The sequence below is a fragment of the Rattus norvegicus genome, chromosome 15, assembly GCF_021556685.1.
Source record: "Rattus norvegicus strain SHRSP/BbbUtx chromosome 15, alternate assembly SHRSP_T2T, whole genome shotgun sequence".
Lineage (NCBI taxonomy): Eukaryota > Metazoa > Chordata > Mammalia > Rodentia > Muridae > Rattus > Rattus norvegicus.
In genome coordinates this window covers 74,609,448-74,631,001 of record NC_141548.1, presented here as the reverse complement: position 1 = coordinate 74,631,001, position 21,554 = coordinate 74,609,448, and positions in this window count along the sequence as shown.

Sequence of the window (21,554 nt, the reverse complement as noted above, 5' to 3'; positions counted from 1 at the left end):
TGTACAATGGTACGTATTTCTAGAGATCAAAATAGGATGTTTCATCAATTTGCCTGCAAAACGCCATGATGTTTCCATTTTTTTCCTTTATTAACTTGAGTATTTCTTATTTACACTTCAATTGTTATTCCCTTTCCTTGTTTCCCGACCAACATCCCCCTAACCCCTACCCCTCCTCTTCTGTAAAGATGTTCCCCTCCCCATCCTCCCCCCATTACAGCCCTCCCCCCAACAATCACGTTCACTGGGGGTACAGTAAAGCAGGACCAAGGGCTTCCCCTTCCACTGGTGCTCTTACTAGGCTATTCATTGCTACCTATGAGGTTGGAGCTCAGGGTCAGTCCATGTATACTCTTTGGGTAGTGGCTTAGTCCCTGGAAGCTCTGGTTGCTTGGTATTGTTGTTCATATGGGGTCTCGAGCCCCTTCAAGCTCTTCCAGTTCTTTCTCTGTTTCCTTCAACGGGGGTCCCATTCTCAGTTCAGTGGTTTGCTGCTGGCATTCGCCTATGTATTTGTTATATTCTGGCTGTGTCTCTCAGGAGAGATCTACATCCGGTTCCTGTAGGCCTGTACTATTTTGCTTCATCCATCTTGTCTAATTGGGTGGCTGTATATGTACAGGCCACATGTGGGGCAGGCTCTGAATGGGTGTTCCTTCTGCCTCTGTTTTAATCTTTGCCTCACTATTCCCTGTCAAGGGTATTCTTGTTCCTCTTTTAAAGGAGTGAAGCATTCGCATTTTGATCATCTGTCTTGAGTTTCACATGTTCTGTGCGTCTAGGGTAATTCAAGCATTTGGGCTAATAGCCACTTATCACTGAGTGCATACCATGTGTGTTTTTCTGTGATTGGGTTACCTCACACAGGATGATATTTTCCAGTTCCCTCCATTTGCATATGAATTTCCTAAAGTCATAGTTTTTGATAGCTGAGTAATATTGCATTGGGTAGATGTACCACATTTTCTGTATCCATTCCTCCGTTGAAGGGCATCTGGGTTCTTTCCAGCTTCTGGCTATTCTAAATAAGGCTGCAATGAACATAGTGGACCACGTGTCTTTGTTATATGTTGGGGCATATTTTGGGTCTATGTCCAAGAGAGGTATAGCTGGGTCCTCAGGTAGTTTACTGTCCAATTTTCTGAGTAACCTCCAGACTGATTTCCAGAATGGTTGTACCAGTCTGCAATCCCACCAACAATGGAGGAGTGTTCCTCATTCTGCACATCCTCGCCAGCATTTGCTGTCACCTGAGTTTTTGATCTTAGCCATTCTCACTGCTGTGAGGTGAAATCTCAGGGTTCCTTTGATTTGAGTAAAGATGTTGAACATTTCTTTAGGTGTTTCTCAACCATCCAGCATTCCTCAGCTGTGAATTATTTGTTTAGCTTTGAACTCCATTTTTTAATAGGGTTATTTGTCTCCCTGCGGTCTAACTTCTTGAATTCTTTGTAAATTTTGGATATAAGCCCTCTATCTGTTGTAGGATTGGTAAAGATCTTTTCCCAATCTGTTGGTTGCCATTGTGTCCTAACCATAGTATCCTTTGCCTTACAGAAGCTTTGCAGATTTATGAGATCCCATTTGTCGATTCTTGATCTTAGAGCATAAGCCATTGGTGTTTTCTTCAGGAAATTTTCTCCAGTGCCCATGTGTTCGAGATGCTTCCCCACTTTTTCTTCTATTAGTTTGAGTGTATCTGGTTTGATGTGGAGGTCCTTGATCCACTTGGAGTTAAGCTATGTACAGGGTGATGAGCATGGATTGATCTGCATTCTTCTACATGCTGACCTCCAGATGAACCAGCAGCATTTGCTGAACATGCTATCTTTTTTTCCATTGGATGGTTTTGGCTCCTTTGTCAAAAATCAAGTGACCATAGGTGTGTGGGTTCATTTCTGGGTCTTCAATTCTATTCCATTGGTCTATCTGTCTGTCTCTGTACCAATACCATGCAGTTTTTATCACTATTGCTCTGTAATACTGCTTGAGTTCAGGGATAGTGATTCCCCCTGAAGTCCTTTTATTGTTGAGGATAGTTTTAGCTATCCTGGGTCTTTTGTTATTCCAGATGAATTTGCAAATTGTTCTAACTCTTTGAAGAATTGGATTGGTATGTTGATGGGGATTGCATTGAATCTGTAGATCTCTTTTGGTAAAATGCCCATTTTTGCTGTATTAATCCTGCCAATCCATGAGCATGGGAGATCTTTCCATCTTCTGAGGTCTTCTCCAATTTCTTTCATCAGAGGCTTGAAGTTCTTATTGTACCGATCTTTTACTTGCTTGGTTAAAGTCACACCGAGGTACTTTATATTCTTTGGGACTATTATGAAGGGTATAATTTCTTTCTCGGCTTGTTTCTCTTTTGTGTAGAGGAAGGCTACTGATTTATTTGAGTTAATTTTATACCCAGCCACTTTGCTGAAGCTGTTTATCAGCTTTAGTAGTTCTCTGGTGGTACTTTTGGGATCAGTTAAAAATACTATATATCATCTGCAAATAGTGATATTTTGACTTTTTTTCCAATCTGTATCCCCTTGATCTCCTTTTGTTGTCTGATTGCTCTGCCTAGAACTTCAAGAACTATATTGAATAAGTAGGGAGAGAGTGGGCAGACTTGTCTAGTCCCTGATTTTAGTGGGATTGCTTCAATTTTCTCTCCATTTAGTTTAATGTTAGCGACTGGTTTGCTGTATATGGCTTTTACTATGTTTAGGTAGGGGCCTTGAATTCCTATTCTTTCCAGGACTTTTATCATGAAGGGGTGTTGAATTTTGTCAAATGCTTTCTCAGCATCTAATGAAATGATCATTTGGTTTTGTTCTTTCGGTTTGTTTATATAATGCATCACGTTGTTGGTTTTCCATATATTAAACCATCACTGCATGCCTGGGATGAAGCCTACTTGATCATGGTGGATGATTGTCTTATTGTGCTCTTGGATTCAGTTTGCCAGAATTTTATTGAGTATTTTTGCGTCGATATTCATAAGGGAAATTGGTCTGAAGTTCTCTTTCTTTGTTGTGTCTTTGTGTGGTTTAGGTATAAGAGTAATTGTGGCTTCATAGAAGGAATTCGGTAGTGCTCCATCTGTTTCAATTTTGTGGAATAGTTTGGATAGTTTTGGTATGAGGTCTTCTATGAAGGTTTGATAGAATTCTGCACTAAACCCATCTGGACCTGGGCTCTTTTTGGTTTGGAGACCTTTAATGACTGCTTCTCTTTCATTTGGAGTTATGGGGTTGTTTAACTGGTTTATCTGTTCCTGATTTAACTTCGGTACCTGGTATCTGTCTAGGAAATTGTCCATTTCCTGCAGATTTTCAAGTTTTGTTGAATATAGGTTTTTATAGTTAGATCTGATGATTTTTTGAATTTCCTCTGAATCTGTAGTTATGTCTCCCTTTTCATTTCTGATTTTGTTAATTTGGACACACTCTCTGTCCTCTCATTAGTCTGGCTAAGGGTTTATCTATCTTGTTGATTTTCTCAAAGAACCAACTTTTGGTTTTGTTGATACTTTCTATGGTCCTTTTTGTTTCTACTTGGTTGATTTCAGCTCTGAGTTTGATTATTTCCTGCCTTTTACTCCTCCTGGGTGTATTTGCTTATTTTTGTTCTAGAGCTTTTAGGTGTGCTGTCAAGTTGATGACATATGCTCTCTCCTGTTTCTTTCTGCAGGCACTCAACGTTATGAGTTTTCCTCTTAGCACAGCTTTCATTGTGTCCCATAAGTTTGGGTATGTGTTACCTTCATTTTCACTAAATTCTAAGAAGTTTTTAATTTCTTTCTTTATTTCTTCCTTGACCAGGTTATCATTGAGTAGAGCATTGTTCAACTTCCAGGTATATGTGGGCGTTCTTCCCTTATTTTTACTGAAGACCAGCTTTAGGCTGTGATGGTCTGATAGGACACATGGGATTATTTCTATCTTTCTGTATCTGTTAAGGCCTGTTTTTTGACCAATTATATGGTCAATTTTGGAGAAAGTACCATGAGGTGGTGAGAAAAATGTATATCCTTTTGCTTTAGGATAAATGTTCTATAAATATCTGTTAAGTCCATTTGGTTCATGACTTCTCTTAGTCTGTCTACGTCTCTGTTTAATTTCTGTTTCCATGATCTGTCCATTGATGAGAGTGGGGTGTTGAAATCTCCTACTATTATTGTGTGAGGTGCAATGTGTGTTTTGAGCTTTAGTAAGGTTTCTTTTATGTATGTAGGTGCCCTTGTATTTGGGGCATAGATATTTAGGATTGAGCGTTCATCTTGGTGGATTTTTCCTTTGATGAATATGAAGTGTCCTTTCTTATCTTTTTTGATGACTTTTAGTTGAAAATTGATTTTATTCGATATTAGAATAGCTACTGCAGCTTGCTTCTTCTGACCGTTTGCTTGGAAAGTTGTTTTCCAGCCGTTCACTCTGAGGTAGTGTCTGTCTTTGTCTCTGAGGTGTGTTTCCTGTAGGCAGCAGAATGCAGTGTCCTCATTGACTATCCAGTTTGTTAATCTATGTCTTTTTTTGGGGAGTTGAGGCCATTGATATTGAGAGATATTAAGGAATAATGATTATTACTTCCTGTTATATTCATATTTGGATGTGAGGTTATTTTTGTGTGCTTTTCTTCTCTTTGTTTTGTTGCCAAGACGATTAGTTTCTTGCTTTTTCTAGGGTGTAGCTTGCCTCCTTATGTTGGGCTTTACCATTTATTATCCTTTGTAGCACTGGATTTGTAGAACGATATTGTATAAATTTGGTTTTGTCATGGAATATCTTGGTTTCTCCACCTATGTTAATGGGGAGTTTTGCAGGATATAGTAACCTGGGCTTGCATTTGTGTTCTCTTAGGGTCTGTATGACATCTGTCCAGGATCTTCTGGCTTTCATAGTCTCTGGCGAGAAGTCTGGTGTGATTCTGATAGGTCTGCTTTTATAGGTTACTTGACCTTTTTCCCTTACTGCTTTTAATATTCTTTCTTTATTTTGTGCATTTGGTGTATTGACTATTATGTGATGGGAGGAGTTTCTTTTCTGGTCCAATCTATTTGGAGCTCTGTAGGCTTCTTGTATGCTTATGGGCATCTCTTTCTTTAGGTTAAGGAAGTTTTCTTCTATGGTGTAAATGAATCTATTAATCTGTTGTGTGACATCTGGGTTTTTTTCAGCTACTGGCTATCACAGAAATGCTGCTATGAACAAAGTGGAGCATGTGCCCTTGTAGCATGATGGGGAATCTTCTGGTTATATCCCCAAGAGTAACATAGCTGGGTCTTCAGGTACAGCTATTTCCAATTTCCTGAGGAACCTCCAGATGGATTTCCAGAGTGTTTTTGCCAGTTTGCAATTCCACCAGCAATGAAGGAGTGTTCCTCTTTCTCAGTATTCTCACCAATGTTTGTTTTCACCTGCGTTTTTGAACTTCTCCCTTCTGATTGGTGTAAGGGGGAATCCCAGGCAAACATCTGCGACCCATGCACACAGCAGAGGACTGCCTGATCTGGTCTCAGTGAGAGAAGAACCTAACCCTTGAGAGACTTGAGGCCCCATGGGACGGGGAAGCCTGTCACGGTGTTTGGGAATATAGGGCTCTGGGGACATCCTCTTGGAGATGGGGGATGGAAGGGTTGAGGAAATGTTGGAGAACAGAACTGGAGGAGGATTACAACTGGAGTATAAATAAAAATATAAGATTTTTTAAAAAAATAGAGGAGGTTAAATCATTTGACCTGAAGTTACAGATGGTTGTGAATCATCCAACAATCGTGCTGGGAAATAAAATCCAGTCATCTGAAAGGACAGATTTTGTTGTCCTCTGAGGCATATCTCCAGTGCCATTGATTTTCATCAGCTATACTCTATAGTATGAAAGAAACATGATTTTACTCTTTCATTTCGATTTCATTTTTTCTTGTTTTAAACAGCAGGAAAGTGGTAGCATGGTTTGAACAGAATAGCTAATGTTTTAAAGTTAAACTTTTCTGGGAAGGGTTACCATTTTTCTTTTCTTTTTTTTCTTTCTTTTTTTAAAAAAAGATCTATTTATTTATTTCATGTATATGAGTACCTTGTACCCGTCTTCAGACAGACCAGAAGGACATCAAATCCCATTACAGATGGTGTGAGCCACCATGTGGTTGCTGGGAATTGAACCCTGGAAGACCTGACCTCTAGAAGAGCAGTTAGTGCTCTTAACATCTGAGCCATCTCTCCTGCACCCCGCCCCCATTTTTATGACGTAATTATTGATTGTGCCCCCTTTCACATGTAAAAGTGTCATGGTTTGCGTGATAAATTATGTAACTAACTAATTGTAGAAATATATCTATTAACCTCACACATAAGTTCTTTGGTACATCCAGACAAAAATTGTTAAACATAATTTACTCATATTGTTGCATGGTAGAGACCCAAAGGGCACACAACTGATATCCAAATTGAGAGTCTTTATTAAGCTGCAGGGCACTGCATAAAAAGAATCATATCTCACAGAACAACCTCAAATACATTTTTCAGGGAGTTTGTTTTGTTTTGTTTTGTTTTGTTTATCAAGACAAGGTTTCTTTGTATAGCATACAATCAGTTTAACAGAAGCCAAAAGTATACCTTTAGTTGTTTGGGTCATTTCTTATGGGACTTTCATGTCTGTTTCAGGTTCAAGCACAGATTGTTCCACATGAGACAAGATTGAGGAATCCTTGCCCTGGTGTAACATACTTAAAACCAAAATGAATGTAAGATAAATACATTTGCAATATGTATCTATATCTATATCTACTTATCTATCTATGTATCTGTCTATCTATCTATCTATATATCTACATACATAATTTTCCTTATATATTATTCCCAAATAGAGAGACTTTATGATAAATGTAACTCTTATAACAATTTCATAGCCCTCAAAAACTGATCTCCTAAATTAATGTCATTTCCTTTTATATTTAAATATTTAAGCTTCCTTGTATTGAAATTGTAGCCTTATATAACACTGTCTTTTACATATAGTAACAGCTGTAGGTATGTTAACAAAAGATGAATTACCAAATTCCACTGTTTTGATTTAGTTTAGGTTGAACTCTCGACAATATTCTGAAACAAGTTGTGAAACAATCCAGGGCACCTCCTTGGATATGACAACCTAAGACTCCTGTTTGTTCTTTTTTGTGCCTTTGTCACTAGGGAATACAACTAGATTTTGGCTGAAAGGAAGAAAACTTGGAACACTACATGGAATCTCTTTATTGTTACCATTCAGAAATGACACTTGTTTTTCCACTCAAGACCTTCTGTTCAAAACTAATCACAGTTATTACCACAAACAAGATCTTTTTCTCTTTAGTACTGTCTCAGAAAACACCTCTTTTCACTCAGTGTAGATAATTTAAAATATAGAATCTCTAGTTGCAGAGTGATCCCTGAATGGTGGTTTGAATGATAAACGTTTTTCCATTGTCTCCCATGCATTAGAATATCTGGTTCTCAGTTGGCAATGTTTTGGAGATGGTTAGGAGTTATGGATTTCCAGGCAAAGGTACATCACTGTGGACAGAATTTAAGAGCATAATGCTTACATCCTCTCGAATAATCTCCATTTGTTTACTGTGTTGGGATGGATACCTGGCTTCTGGCTATGCCTGCTCCCATGTCGAATACTTGCTGCAGCACCTCCATGACAAGACTGAGATGCACACTTATCTTCCTGGACTTCTACACGATTTCTTCAGTAAGTTTTTCCAGTCATGGTGTTTTATAACAATCATAAGAATATAACTAGAACAATGTGATTCAGCTGCTGGGAGGTTCCCTTTCTCCCACTGTTTGCTGTGATCCTGGGCCCTCATCTCCCCTTCTCCCACAGTTCACCCTCATCCTGGGCCCACATCTTGGAGAGTCATGTCATTTTTCTAATATTTCTTCTAACAACTTTAATGGATTTCTGAAAAGTAAATACTTCTACACATCGTGCTTAATAGATTTGTTCTTTAGAGGCCCATGTTTCTTGGTCGGATGGGGTTAACCTGATTAATCACTTAGACTAGTACATCAACAGGAAAGTGTTGCCTAAATTTTTCATTGCTTTGTCACTATTTAGATATTTGAATTAGTCTAAAGTCACACTTCCAACCTTCCTCCTCAGTTACAAGGTGTCATTTTACAGCATGAATATGAAAATAAAAGCATTATTTTAAAAGAGGTTTTTGTCTACCTAGTGGCACATCCCTTTAATTCTTGTTTTTGTGCATCAAAGACAGATAGATTTCTGTGAGTTCAGGGCTAGTCTCATCTACACATTAAGTTCTAAGAAGAGAAGACTTACATGTGAGACCCTGTCTAAAAGAAAAAAGAAAGAAAAACAAGAAAAGAAAAGAAAGAAAGAAAAGGAAAAGAAAAGAAAAGAAAGAAGCACAAAACAGATTTCCCTGTGGCAGAGGTTACCTATAAATTCTATATGGAGTCAGGACTGACCTTGATCTCCTGCTTCTCCTTACTCTGATCCATAGAGCTGCAATTACAAGCCTGTAGTGCCCAACAATATGTAGGATTTAGGTTAGATTTTACTTTTTTAATTTTAGTATTTTTCACCCAATAAAATAGTTGATGATTACAAAAATTTAAATTTTTGTTGTCATTTAACCTAATAAATAGTGCCTCTCAACAGAGTTATTCATTAATGTTAATAGGATAGTGGCAAACACTGTCTCTCTTGCAGAATGATTCCAGAATATATTTGTAAATAGTTGCAAAGTCTTACTCCAAATTTATGATTTATTTTTATCATTACTAAAAGTACTTAAAGATTTACATCTGCAGATTTTTCATTTTAAATAATTTAAGCATCTCTCATTAATCAAAGTAATAGCTATAAAACAAGATTTTCACAGTAGACACTTACTTTTTGAGCATATATTAAGTACAGTAGTGGACTTAGATTTATCCAGTACTCCCATATAATATTACTGAGAAACTGGGCAGAGACTTACACTGGACTGGTAAGTGTAATTATTACATTTGATCAAGAAATTAGATAATATAATCTCCATTTTATACAGAAAAACTTAACTCCTAAGGATAAGTAATCTGGCACAGTCACAGATACAACCCTACTGTATTTCAAACTATATTCTTCTCAAAATTTTTGTATAAAAATGGACTAGATATCATAGGTTACCTACAGTGCACATTTAATGCTGAATGCTAGATTTCATAGGTAAGTCATATATACTGCTACGTATATGTTTTACCCTGGAACTCAAAAACAAATGAGTTATTTACTTCTATTAAGTATATTTAAAAACCAATAATAAGTTTTCTAAAATATTTGGACTGAGAAGAGCTAATATTCTTTGTTCTTCAATGTCTTTCTCAGTACAGTCAAGGAAATAATTGCTTTTATAGAACTGCTCATCTGTGGCCTTCCTCTGCCTATAGACAGGCATCAACAGATGACTGTCTTCGGGCTCTTGCCTGGGGAAAGCTATTGAATGTCAATGCAAATCAGGGCAACTTCCTCACATGTAGAAGTTTACTGGCAAGATCCTCCCAGGCACAGGTATATTTTAAGATAGGAGAGCTCTTAATCGTGTCAATAAGTTGAAGTTCATCTTGGCAAGAAAATACTTTGCAACCTTTGTATCAGTTGCATTAGAGTTTCTCTATAATAAGAACTATGCTAAACAAACAGAAAACATGACAGAAGATTGCTTTGATTTTCTTGAAAGTATCCTCTTGTGATCACTAAAGGAATGGAGCAGGCCCCTTAATAATCTATTTTGAACAAGGTGAATATAGAAAATTCAAAAGAATCGTCACAATAATTACTAGACTGCACTAAATATTTGATTTCCTGCGTTAAGCAATCATTTAAAAAGCATGCTGGATAAGTCCACTTTGTTGAAAAAATATTTTAAAAACTCCAGGGACAGAATTCCAAACTGGCATCACTTGCATTTCCTTCGTCTGTTGCTTTTCATCTTCCAAAGAAATGGCACGCATTTCTAATAACTTAGGACCCAGCCACCTGCCATTCTAATAAGTGTTTTCTTCTTCACAAGTTAAATGATGTGCTAATTAGCTGTAAAAATTTAGGGTAGGAGGTTGACAAATCGAAATGATAATGTGTCATGGTGAAAAAAATAACATAATTTTACTTGTTTATTTGCATTCATTTTGACTATCCCTGATGGTACAAAATTGAGTGAAATTATAGTATGAAATAGAAACAAGGTCTTCTTTCAGATAACTATTTGGATAAAGATCTATGAAATGGAGACGAAGTCTCAATGAAAAAGATTCCACTTCATTTGTAGAAAATCAATACTGATGCCAAATATAGTACTCCAAAATAGAGAATTATATGCATTCTCCTCCAAATATTAAATAAGTTATTTATTTTAAAACTGAAATTTCCCTTTATAGTTGTATGCAATAAAATCTCATACTTTACCTTTTCTTATTGTGCAACTATCAAAGTAACAAAGAGGTCTTCAGCTTCCTCTGGCCTCAACTGCCACCTCTAGGCTTGTGCTTTGTAAAGAATTCCGACTGGGGACAAAAGTAAAGTGAAAAATCAAGATTTCCATTAGAGCAAACAAGGAAGAAAGAATCAACAAAAGAGTGGGCCAAGAAGAGTAGAAACACTGAGGCAAAACAAATATTTCCTCCTCTTAAGTTGTTCTTGGTTATGCTTATAATAGCAATAAACCTAATGCAAACAACATGATATTTTTGTTTATCTTCTTTTTAACGTGTGTGTGTGTGTGTGTGTGTGTGTGTGTGTGTGTGTGCAACTGGGTGCATGTTCACATATGTATTGGTCAATCTCAATTATTATTTCTCAATAGTCATCTAGGTTGTGCTGAGATGCATGGTCATTACTTGCCTGAAGCTTGCTGCATAAGCTAGTCTGGCTGGCTGTCCATCCTGGAAAATCTGTATCTACCTTCTGTATCTCTTCAGTGTTGAGATCACAATAGTGTAGTACAACGCTAGGCTCTTTGAACTGGATTGTGGTGATTAAATGAAGATCCTCATGCCTATATACTAAGCATTTACCAGCTGTGCTATCTCCTTAGCCCAGAGAAAAATAGTTTCAAGAAAATTCACCTGTTCCAACAGGTTTGTCTTAACAGGTTTAATGTGAGCAGAGTATGTGAAACCTGTTATGTCAAAGGAAAAAAAAGAAGAAACATAAATAAATAATGAAAGAAACAGGAGAAAAGCAGAAGGAGGACAAATAGAAAGAGAGAGAATGAGAAGGAGAAAATTGAAGGAAGGAAGAATGAAACAAAGAAACAAAAAAGAAGCAAGAAACAAACAAACAAAAAATACACAAGTAGTGTTAGCATACATTCATTTTAAGTGTTTTAAGAATTCTGGAGAAAATGGCAAGAAACATATGTTCTGGTATAGTTCTTTTATATCACTGGGACAACACAGCTGGTAAAAGCCACTTAAGATAAACAAGGTGTATTTGGACTCAAAGTTTCAGAAGACTTCATTTCCTCATTAGAAGGGAAGCCACTTAGAAGAGTTAAGATTCTGAAGCTGGGGTATGTAGCAGAGAGAGTGAACTAGAAACAGAACTCGTAAACTGTTACTGCCAATGAATCATTTTAATCAGGCAGAACCCAGTGACTAAAGATTCAGATGATCCACAGTGGTGCCATCATCTGAGTTAGCAAGAAGCATTCAAAATATCCACACATGAAGGAGATTTCAACTCAAATGACAATAGATTTGTAAGATGATATAACCAGAATCTCCATTAGCAAGATCCATCCGTGTCATTCCTTGTGACATTTCAGTTGTCCATGACTATGTCTGGAAAAACATCTTTTCATTCAGGACTGATTGAAGATGATGAAACACCAAAGCTGGTACAGTTCTTTATCGTTATGTATAATCTTCAAAATTTAAGTACTTTTAGAATCTTAAAAATATTAAATTTCTAGCAATTGGAGTATTATAGAAAAGTGAACGGCACAATGAACACATTGCCAGATGGAACTTGGGGAATCAAAACTATGAATGCAAATTGGTAATTGTTCAATACATTATGTTTATTTTTGTTGTTGCTATTAGAATATAAAAGTAGTTTTAAAACATAGAGAAGAAAGAGACATTCAAATTACAAAACTAATTGATAACTGTGAGAAGAAGAAACTGCAATTCAACTTAAGTGACCTGAAACCTTTCAAAGGAAAAGAATCAATGCCCACAGGTTTTAGGTAAAGAAAGTAGAGAAGACAGCACACCAAGGATACAACCCACAGAAGTCAAGAATGTTAGCAAGCTAAAGAGCTGACATGAGGATGCTTCAATCCCACTTCGGAAGGAGAAGAAAGCAGAGGGTAGAGGGAGGGAAGGGACTGAGAAGGAGGGTGATGGGGGGGGGAACGGGAAATGGTGAACATGAACAGGTATTAGGGGAACCAGGAGTGAAGCCCCAAGGGCCAGCAGAATGAAAGGAACTGTACATCCTCAGGAAGTAGGAGGTGGAGGGACCTTCTAGAAGGTATCAGAGACATGGGAGATGAGAGAATCTCAAGATTCAAAGAGAGGGACCTTAGATGAAATGCCCTACAATGGGGAGAGGGAATTTGTAGAATCCACCTCCAGTAGAAAAACTGGGCATCAAATGGAGGAATGGGGTTGCCATCTCACAGTCAAAAACTCTGACCGAGATTTGTTCTTGTCTAAAGGAACTGCGGGTACAAAAATGGAGAAGAGACTGAGGGAAAGTCCAGTGACCGGTCCAAATTGGGACCCATCTCAAGGGGAGGTTCCAAGGCCTGACACTATTACTGATGTTATGATGAGCTTCAGACAGGAGCCAGGAATGACTGCCCTCAGAGAGGGCCTATAAGCAGAGGATTGAGACAGAAGCAGATACCTAACCAATGGTCTGAAGCCAGGGACCCCTATTGTTTAATTAGGGAAAAGCTGAAAGAAGCTGAGGAGGAGGGCAACCCAAGAGGAAGACCAGCACTCTCAATAAAACTGGGCCCCTGAGATCTCTCAGACACTGAACCACTAACCAGACAGCATGTACTAGCTGGTCCCTGGCCTCCAAAACATATACAGCAGATGAGAGTAGATGGCCCTCCCTCGAAACACTTGAGGCTCCAGGGAAGGGGAATCCCTGGCAGGGTATGTGGGAGTGGGAAGGGGTGGAGACATCCTCTTGGAGACAGGGGAAGAGGAATGGGATGAGGAACTTTCAGAGGGCAGCGCAGGAAGAAAAAGGAGATAATGATTGGACTATAAGAAAAGGTTAAAGATTAAAAAATGTGAATAGACCAATGATTTAAATTGTTTTGCTGAAAAACAGTGAAAAAAAACTATTTTGCCACAGTAATCTGTGTGAAAATATTTAATTCTGAGCATAAAGTTACAGGTGCTATATATATACATGAACATAATCTGAAAAATTCTTCAAAATAAAAATAAAGCCAAGAAAGATAAGCAGAAGTACAGTTAATATAGCCCCTGAGAACTATCCCCGAAGAGAACAAAAGGAAGCATACACAGTAATTCTTGTAAGATTAAAAACCAGTGGATGTTACAATGTACACACTCTGTTGAGAATATTTTAGGTTTGTCAGTATTACAAGAAAGGGATTACAGTGAGTAGAAAAAAAAGGACAGGTGTATGGAAAAAAGTTAAAATATTTAAACAAACAGAAAAAGAATGTATACATTACAATTAAGTTATATGGGTCTGAATATTTATTTATAATAATAGCTTAAAAACTTAATATTGATTGAATAAAACTAAACAATGTAAATGAATTAAGGGATTAATAGGAGTGCGTATGAGATTCCTCATTAAATATGCAAAACTGACAGTTCTGGAAACTTTGCCATTGAGAAATTTTCTTGCATCTACCAAACTAGCAGTAAGCATACTGATTTTCTACTTCTGGAATTAGAACTGGGGACTGGCCAGACCAGCAGGACCTCTTTTTGCTCTTATGTGTCACGCAGCTCCATTTTAAATCGCATCACAATACCAATTGTGCTGGACAGAAATAGAAAGCAAATTAATTCCTGTTCTGTACAATTGTAATAATCTAGCCAGTGCAATAATGGCTCTAATTATGAAATAATTACATATATAAAATCATTTCCCTTAGCAATAAAAATATAAAATATATCAAAATAACTTTAAGAAAGAAGACAAAAGACATGTTTTTTTTTCAAGAAAATAGAAAGATTTCCCTGGGTTTGCTAAGAATTTTCTCATATTTTACATATGTGAGTGGTCACTGTTATACAGCATGAGGCTTCTAATAAAGTTTTCTCTGCCAATGAGACCTTCCCTTAGCACCTGCCACGCTCACGTGGCACTTATTCTCCTTCCGTCTGAATTGACACTTATTTATAGATTTTTATAATATTCTGACACTGAGTAGGTTCTACTGTCTTTTAATTGTTCTTTGTCTTGTAATATGCCAAAGGAAGGCAGTTATGGTCATCTGGGTTAAAGAGTTACTGTACCAAACTTTGGATAGTATTTGGTAATAAATAGATCTGTGTTTGAAGAGAGAGAAAACATTTTTAAACAAATCGCAAGACAACAGGAAAAGAAAAACTACAGGATATTTCAATGTTTACCAAATTAATTAAAAGTTAAAGCAAAGCATATATTTACAAAGATTTTATTTTGAACTTCAATTAGGAAGCATGTTAGGAGAGGAGGGAATAGGTGATGTGGACAAACCCTATTTGGCTATTAATATTAAATCAGTGAGGAGATGAATACTTTGAAATATAATAAAATAAATTTGCACCACAACAGTTGAGCACATCTTACAAGTCAGAGTGAGAAAGATGTCAGATAACTAGAGCAGAAGACATAGCCTTGATGTGGATAAGTGTAGGCAAAAATAATACCTATTTTAAAGATTATATTATGCTTGTTTATTTCTAAAATTGATTTTGTTTGTCTGGGTGTTTGTGCTTATACATGGTACAGCATATGCCGGAAGTATGTCAACAACTTTCTTGATACTCTGTGTGTTCTAGGAATCCAGTCAGGTTGGCAGCAAGTACCTTAATCAGCTGCACCATCTCCTCAGCCCTGTGACCTCCTAATCAGGTGTTTAATGCAAATATAAATACATGGGAAATGTTCATAATGTAATAATGATTATATATATATACATACATATATATATAGGCAATAAATGCTACAAACTGTGTTAATTAGGGGTTTTATTGCTGTAAGAAACACAATGCCCACTGCAACCCTTATATAGGAAAATATGTCATTGAGTCTGGCTTACAGTTTCAGAGAAGTCCTTTATCATCATGGTGGGGAGCACAGCAGCATATAGACAGATGTAACACTGGAGGAGAAGAAGAAGAAGAAGAAGAAGAAGAAGGAGGAGGAGGAGGAGGAGGAGGAGGAGAAGGAGGAGGAGAAGAAGAAGGAGGAGGAGGAGGAGGGGGAGGAGGAGGGGGAGAGGAAGAAGAAGAAGAAGGAGGAAGAGGAGGAGAAGGAGGAGGAGAAGAAGAAGAAGAAGAAGAAGAGGAGGAGGAGGAGGAGGAGGAGGAGGAGGAGGAGGAAGAGGAGGAGGAGGAGAATTTTACATCTTGATCTGACAGCAGCAGAAGGAATCTTTGTGCCACAGTGGGCATAGCTTGAGCTTTGATACACTTCCTCCGTGTGTCAGGATGGCCGAGTGGTCTAAGGCGCCAGACTCAAGCTTTGCTTCCCTATCTGGGGATTCTGATACACTTCCTCCAATAAGACCACTCCTATAGTAGTTCCACTTCCTATGGGCCAAGCAGACACACACATGAAACTATGGAGGCCATACTTATTCAAATCACCTCATCACCTTAACATAGTACAAAAGCATCCAAATTACATTTCTCCATTACTTACATAACAAGTTCTGTGTCTGTCTGTTTCTTTGTAATGCATGTAATATGCAGTATGAAACTAATTTACTCATACCCATATGGTGATTATAAATAACTTGACTTAAGACAATCATTTGCATTTTACTTGTTTTTACACCAGTGACAAAACACTTTTATAATCCACAGAAAAAGTTTAAGTGCCCATAAACTTTTCCTGAGACCTAGAGAAATACCATCCCCAAGTCTCACAATTTAGATCCTGGCATTTTCATGACTGTCACTGAGAAAAGTCAGAAAATAGAATGCAGCCAGGAAGGTTGGATGTCAGCCTGTTTCTTCCCTGGAAATTTCTTCTGTACAGGCTCAGTGTTTATAAATGACAGCAGGAAGAATAATTGGGAACAGTTCACTGGTACAAAGAAAAAGGTACAAATTCCTGAAATTTTCTATCAGAGCTTTATTTGGGGGAAGTTTTCAGTAGTCAAAAATCAGCATTGCCGTGAATCTGTGTGTCTAAATCCCTGTATTTTCTTGGAAGTGGACCATCATCATCACATAACTGCAACTGAGCAAACATGTGAGACGAAAATGCTCTATAACAGTTTCTGTTTTCAAGGGATATAATTTATTATGGAATGTAGGAGGAAGATTGTAAAATCCCCGTATTTTTTTTATTTTCATACACACTACATGTATGCCTCCTCTTTTCACCATCTTTTGTAACATTGTATACTTATGATCAATACTTTAAATGGTATCCACAGAGAACTTTAAATACTAAGGACTTAAGAAATTGAGCTAGGGCAGTGTAAGAGACAGGTTCTTAGAGTACTTCTCTCACTGCAGGCGTTTTTCCTGTGTCTCTAATGGGTTGACTTATTTCATCTCTAGCGTGACTTTCTGATATAGTACTGACACGCCAGACAGAGTAAACATGTGGCTTTTCTCACAGGTAATGAATGAGGAGCGAGGTACAGGTTAGGGAGTGAGGTCTTAAATACTTCACTTCCCAGAAATCAAGGGTTTTGTTCTAACAACATATGAAGCACCTCAACAAAACAGTATGCTCATATCTGTAAAGCTCGCGTTTGGAGTGAGGAGCGCACATGCTTGTATTGCCAATCAGTTTTGCCTCTCCTTTACCAAGATGCAATGAACAGCAAATTGAAACTGGAAAGGAAAGGGACTTTTTTCTTGAAGCATGAAAAGAAAAAGGCACACTAGAGAAAAGCCTTTTTTTGTTAGCATGAACTGTCGCAAGCCACATCTAGTGAGAGTGAAAAGCAACATGCCTTTTTTATTTTGTTTTCATTTTTGATAGTGATGTTTCTGGCACTGCCTGCCACGTGTCTTTGAAATGAGCTACCCAAAAAGGCAGAGACTCTGGGAAGATAATGACTCCTCCTCCAAACACAAGCCTGAGAACTAGAGCCACTGAGAAGTGGATAAACTCTTCCTGACATGTGAGATGTAATGAAATAGTTGTGACTTAGCTGAGGTCTGTAAGGACAATGGATTCTGACCACAGGCAATGAAGCTTCTATTCCTCCCATTACTCACTGCATCCCAGATCACTCTTGGGAATAATCCTTGTAGTGCACATTCTAAAAATTGTTTGCTGCTACATGACTTCTCTTGAAGTACTACTTCTGCATTTTCCCAGGCAGGCCTCAGCATAGACTCACAACAGATGTTTTATTGTAGTTTCTGACAGGATCAAAAAGTGTGACAGCAAATATTGCTCTAGATACAGTTTTTGTGTGTGTGTTTTTTGTTTTTGTTTTTTTGTTTCTTTTTGTTTTTTGTTTTTTTTTTCTTTTTTTGCCTGTTCCAACATCTAAAGTTTACATCCTTGTTACTGATGGTGGGAAAACTGCATTGTTGATAGCCTTTCCTGGAGGCATCATTCACTGAATATGTACAAAGGACCACATCTAACTATCTACTTTCTTATCATAGTAAGGGAAGGACTTCATGGTCCAATGTGAACCACAGCAGGAATACCCCAGATTGTAAAGACTCATCTAACAATAAATTAGCTTCCATTTTTATGAGTTATCACAATTTCAACATCTTTTTGTTACAAGTGTGACCGTATTACAAAACCTCAGGCTAAAGACATCTTTAAGTTGATAATGAGAGCCTATACCGAATTACTTTGCACAGTGGGTATCCTTATTTCAAATTCATTGTACACTTATTATGGAGGATTCTCTAATGGCTTCAGGGTTCTGCTCAGATTGTAATCTTTCCTTAAAAGCTACTGATGAGTTTTACTTGCTGATATCTACTATTGGACATACTTCCATTCCAACAGGCAGGGTTGATTTGCAAGCACAGAACAGAAACTGAAATGTCAAAAGATGTTCTAGCAAGGAAAACAAAATAAAGAAGAATTTCTGTACTCTTGTTAATCTTTGTAGATTAATATTCCATAAATAGCATTTGACATTGGTCAGTTTCACAGTTCCAGCTTTAGCATTATGACAATTTGATTTTTACTTAAGGCATGCTTTACTGAATGATTCTGCCTCTTGCAATAGTTGCAATAAAAATATAAAACAAACGAATAAAAATACTAGACGTAATTACTGTAACAGAAACCTAGAGAAATGTAATGATATTTTGTCTTCATGCTTTCTACCCATGTTAACATGACCTATGCCTTAAATTTTTAGCAGAGTCTGTTTACCAAATTCAAAATTTGTGAACCTTATTAGCAAATATTCATTTTAATCTATTTTCTATTGTTTACATATGAACAACAATGCCAACCAACCAGGGACTAAGGGACTAAGCCACTACCCAAAGACTATACATGGACTGACCCTGGGCTCCAACTGCATAGGTAGCAATGAATAGCCTAGTAAGAGCACCAGTGGAAGGGGAAGCCCTTGGTCCTGCCAAGACTGAATCTCCAGTGAACATGATTGATGGGGGGAAGGCCCGGGAAGGGGAATAAAAATCGAAATGTAAACAAGAAATACTCAAGCTAATAAAAATGAAAAAATATATAGCTAACTAACTGTATATAGAACAAAACAACACTAAATTTGTGTGCAAATGTCATATTCTACAACTACTCTTAGTATTATATATGCAGTTTAAACGTTTCAGGGTGTTAGGCAAGGACAGCAGAAGTCCAGTCATCTATAGCACACACCAAACTGTGAAACATAATGTGTGTGGACATCCTGAGTCATGAAAGTGTTTCTGGTTTCCTACGCATTTTATGTATTCACAGAAATTCTGCAATTGCAAGCGTCTCACCCATGTGCAGTGGACTACAGCAAAAATAACCATCTACCTCTTGTAAAGCCAATGCTGTATTAGATTTGTTCAAATCTGAAAATTTTTTTTGCACTGTACTGTAAATTCTACCATAGGTGACTAACCCTTGTCAGTTTCTACTGCCAAAAATGTTCTGGTTCACAATTGACATGGAATTGAAGCCCAGTATTAGCTTGCAACCTCTGAAAATATGAGCTTCATAAATTCTTCCCTATTTGTTAAGTTAGTTGTTTGGGAATTTTGTCATGGTATAGCAAAATAACAAATATAAATAACATAATTTCTTCTTACCTATCTGTCTATCTATCTTCTATCTATATATTTATTTGAGACAGGGTTTCTCTATGTAGCCCTGGTTGTCGTGGAACTTGCTGTATAGACCACACTGACCTTAAACTCATAACCACCAACCTGTGACTCCAGAGTGCTGGAATTCAAGAGTGCACTCCTACCACCTGGCTTATTTTGCCTTTCTTCCTTGAACTGAGAATAAAATAACTATGGATGAATAAGATGAAGTATGGAAAATCCAAAACAAACAAACAAACAAACAAACAAATAAAAAACCCTCCAATATCTAATTTAGTATAAGCCTCTCAGATTAGTGTGCCATATTTACCTAAATAAAGGTTGTAAAGCCACATATTCTTGCTCTTGAAGCTGAGATGTTTAGAGAGGAGTGCGGAAGTTGCTGGGTTCTAGCCCTACAGAGTTACAGAAGGAGGATGCACAGTACAGGTGAAAGAAGACTTTGACCAAAAGTTGGAGTTCATACTTGGGCCCTGAGACAACTCAGGCCAACTTTATTTATACATCTCTTTATTCACAGCTGAAAATGTTTTTCATTCATTTTTTCATTTTTTTCATGTACAGTCTCTTTTAAGAACTTCCTATGTTTGTTTACCAATAATGTGCATACTATGCTTTTTCCCTTCCTTCTCCTCAATCTCAGTGGTTCCCTGCTAAGCCATGAACTAAATCAAGAAAGAGCAAACGGATATTCAGCAAGCAGTTAATCTAATCCAGCACATTGGTACTTAACCTAGTGATCAAGGTTAGTAGTAACTGTGGTTACAGTAGAGAGAAAGTAGACTATATAACCAGGAAATTCTGACTTAATTATTGGCTCCTATCATCTTCCCCATATTCTAATCAGGAGATCTAATTCTTCTAATGTCAAGGGATCTTAAAAATTAGTAAACTGAGTCAGGTCCTGATCCTTGCTTGGCTCACCTCTGAATTAGGTCTTGGATCCAATGATCCAGCAAGATCTTTCTAACTTTTGATAATCAACTAATTGTTGTTTGAAAGAGGTTGGAGGGAAAATTCTTGTTAGAACTAAGTTCCCATCAGAGGAGAACATGTAGATGTTAGCTGATGTACCCAGACCAAGGCCTTATGTTGACTCAACTCCATTATTGACAAAGCTCAAACAATGGTTCAATGTTGTTGTCTCTGAGAATCCTGGGATTAAAATAGACCATTATTCCTCTTTTTCTTTTTCTGATTCTGGATAAATCCCAGTCATAGATAAAGTAAAAGTAAAAACTTCCAGTCACAATGCTAAGAATGCAAACACAAGACAAAAGCAAGCCAAGCATTCACTTAGTAAAGGCCAGGAGATTTTGCATGAATGACCCTATAAGTCCTTGTGGAGACCCACTCCTCAGGCCTGGCCATAAGGAGTGCAATCTGCATTACTCTCTTAAACTTTCCTCAGCAGAAGCTTCGTCTCCTCCAGGAAGTTATCCAAAGTGCATCATATTCTCTCTCTCTCTCTCTCTCTCTCTCTCTCTCTCTCTCTCTCTCTCTCAACTCTTCATGCACTAAAGGGTTTGGCATTGCCCTTATTTTAGTAAAAGGCCACTTTTACATGTAGTCTCTTTAATGTCTGGTTTGAATGCCAGCAATGTCGATCCCCTGCAAAGAAGTGAGGGACAACACCAGACAACCTGTGAAATGTTCCTTTCTTTCTTGTCTCACAATGGGACAGATCTGATTTCTGTGCCACTGTCATACATTTTCATTTGAATCTTACCTGTCCAAGACAGCCTGCTTGACATTTCTCCTTGCTCTCTCAATGTCCTAATATTGTTTCTGATTTTCCTTGACATCTTCCCTCATTGTATCTATCAGATACAGACAGCACATGTACATATCTCTATTGTTTTTTTCCCTCCATCTTTATTAAGTTGGGTATTTCTTATTTATATTTCACTTGTTATTCTCTTTCCCGGTTTCAGGCCAACATCCCCTCTAGCCCCTACCCCTTCCCTTCTATGTGGGTGTTCCCCTCCCCATCCTCCCTCCATTGCTACCCCCCCAACAATCACGTTCACTGGGGGTTCAGTCTTGGCAGGACCAAGGGCTTCTCCCTCCACTGGTGCC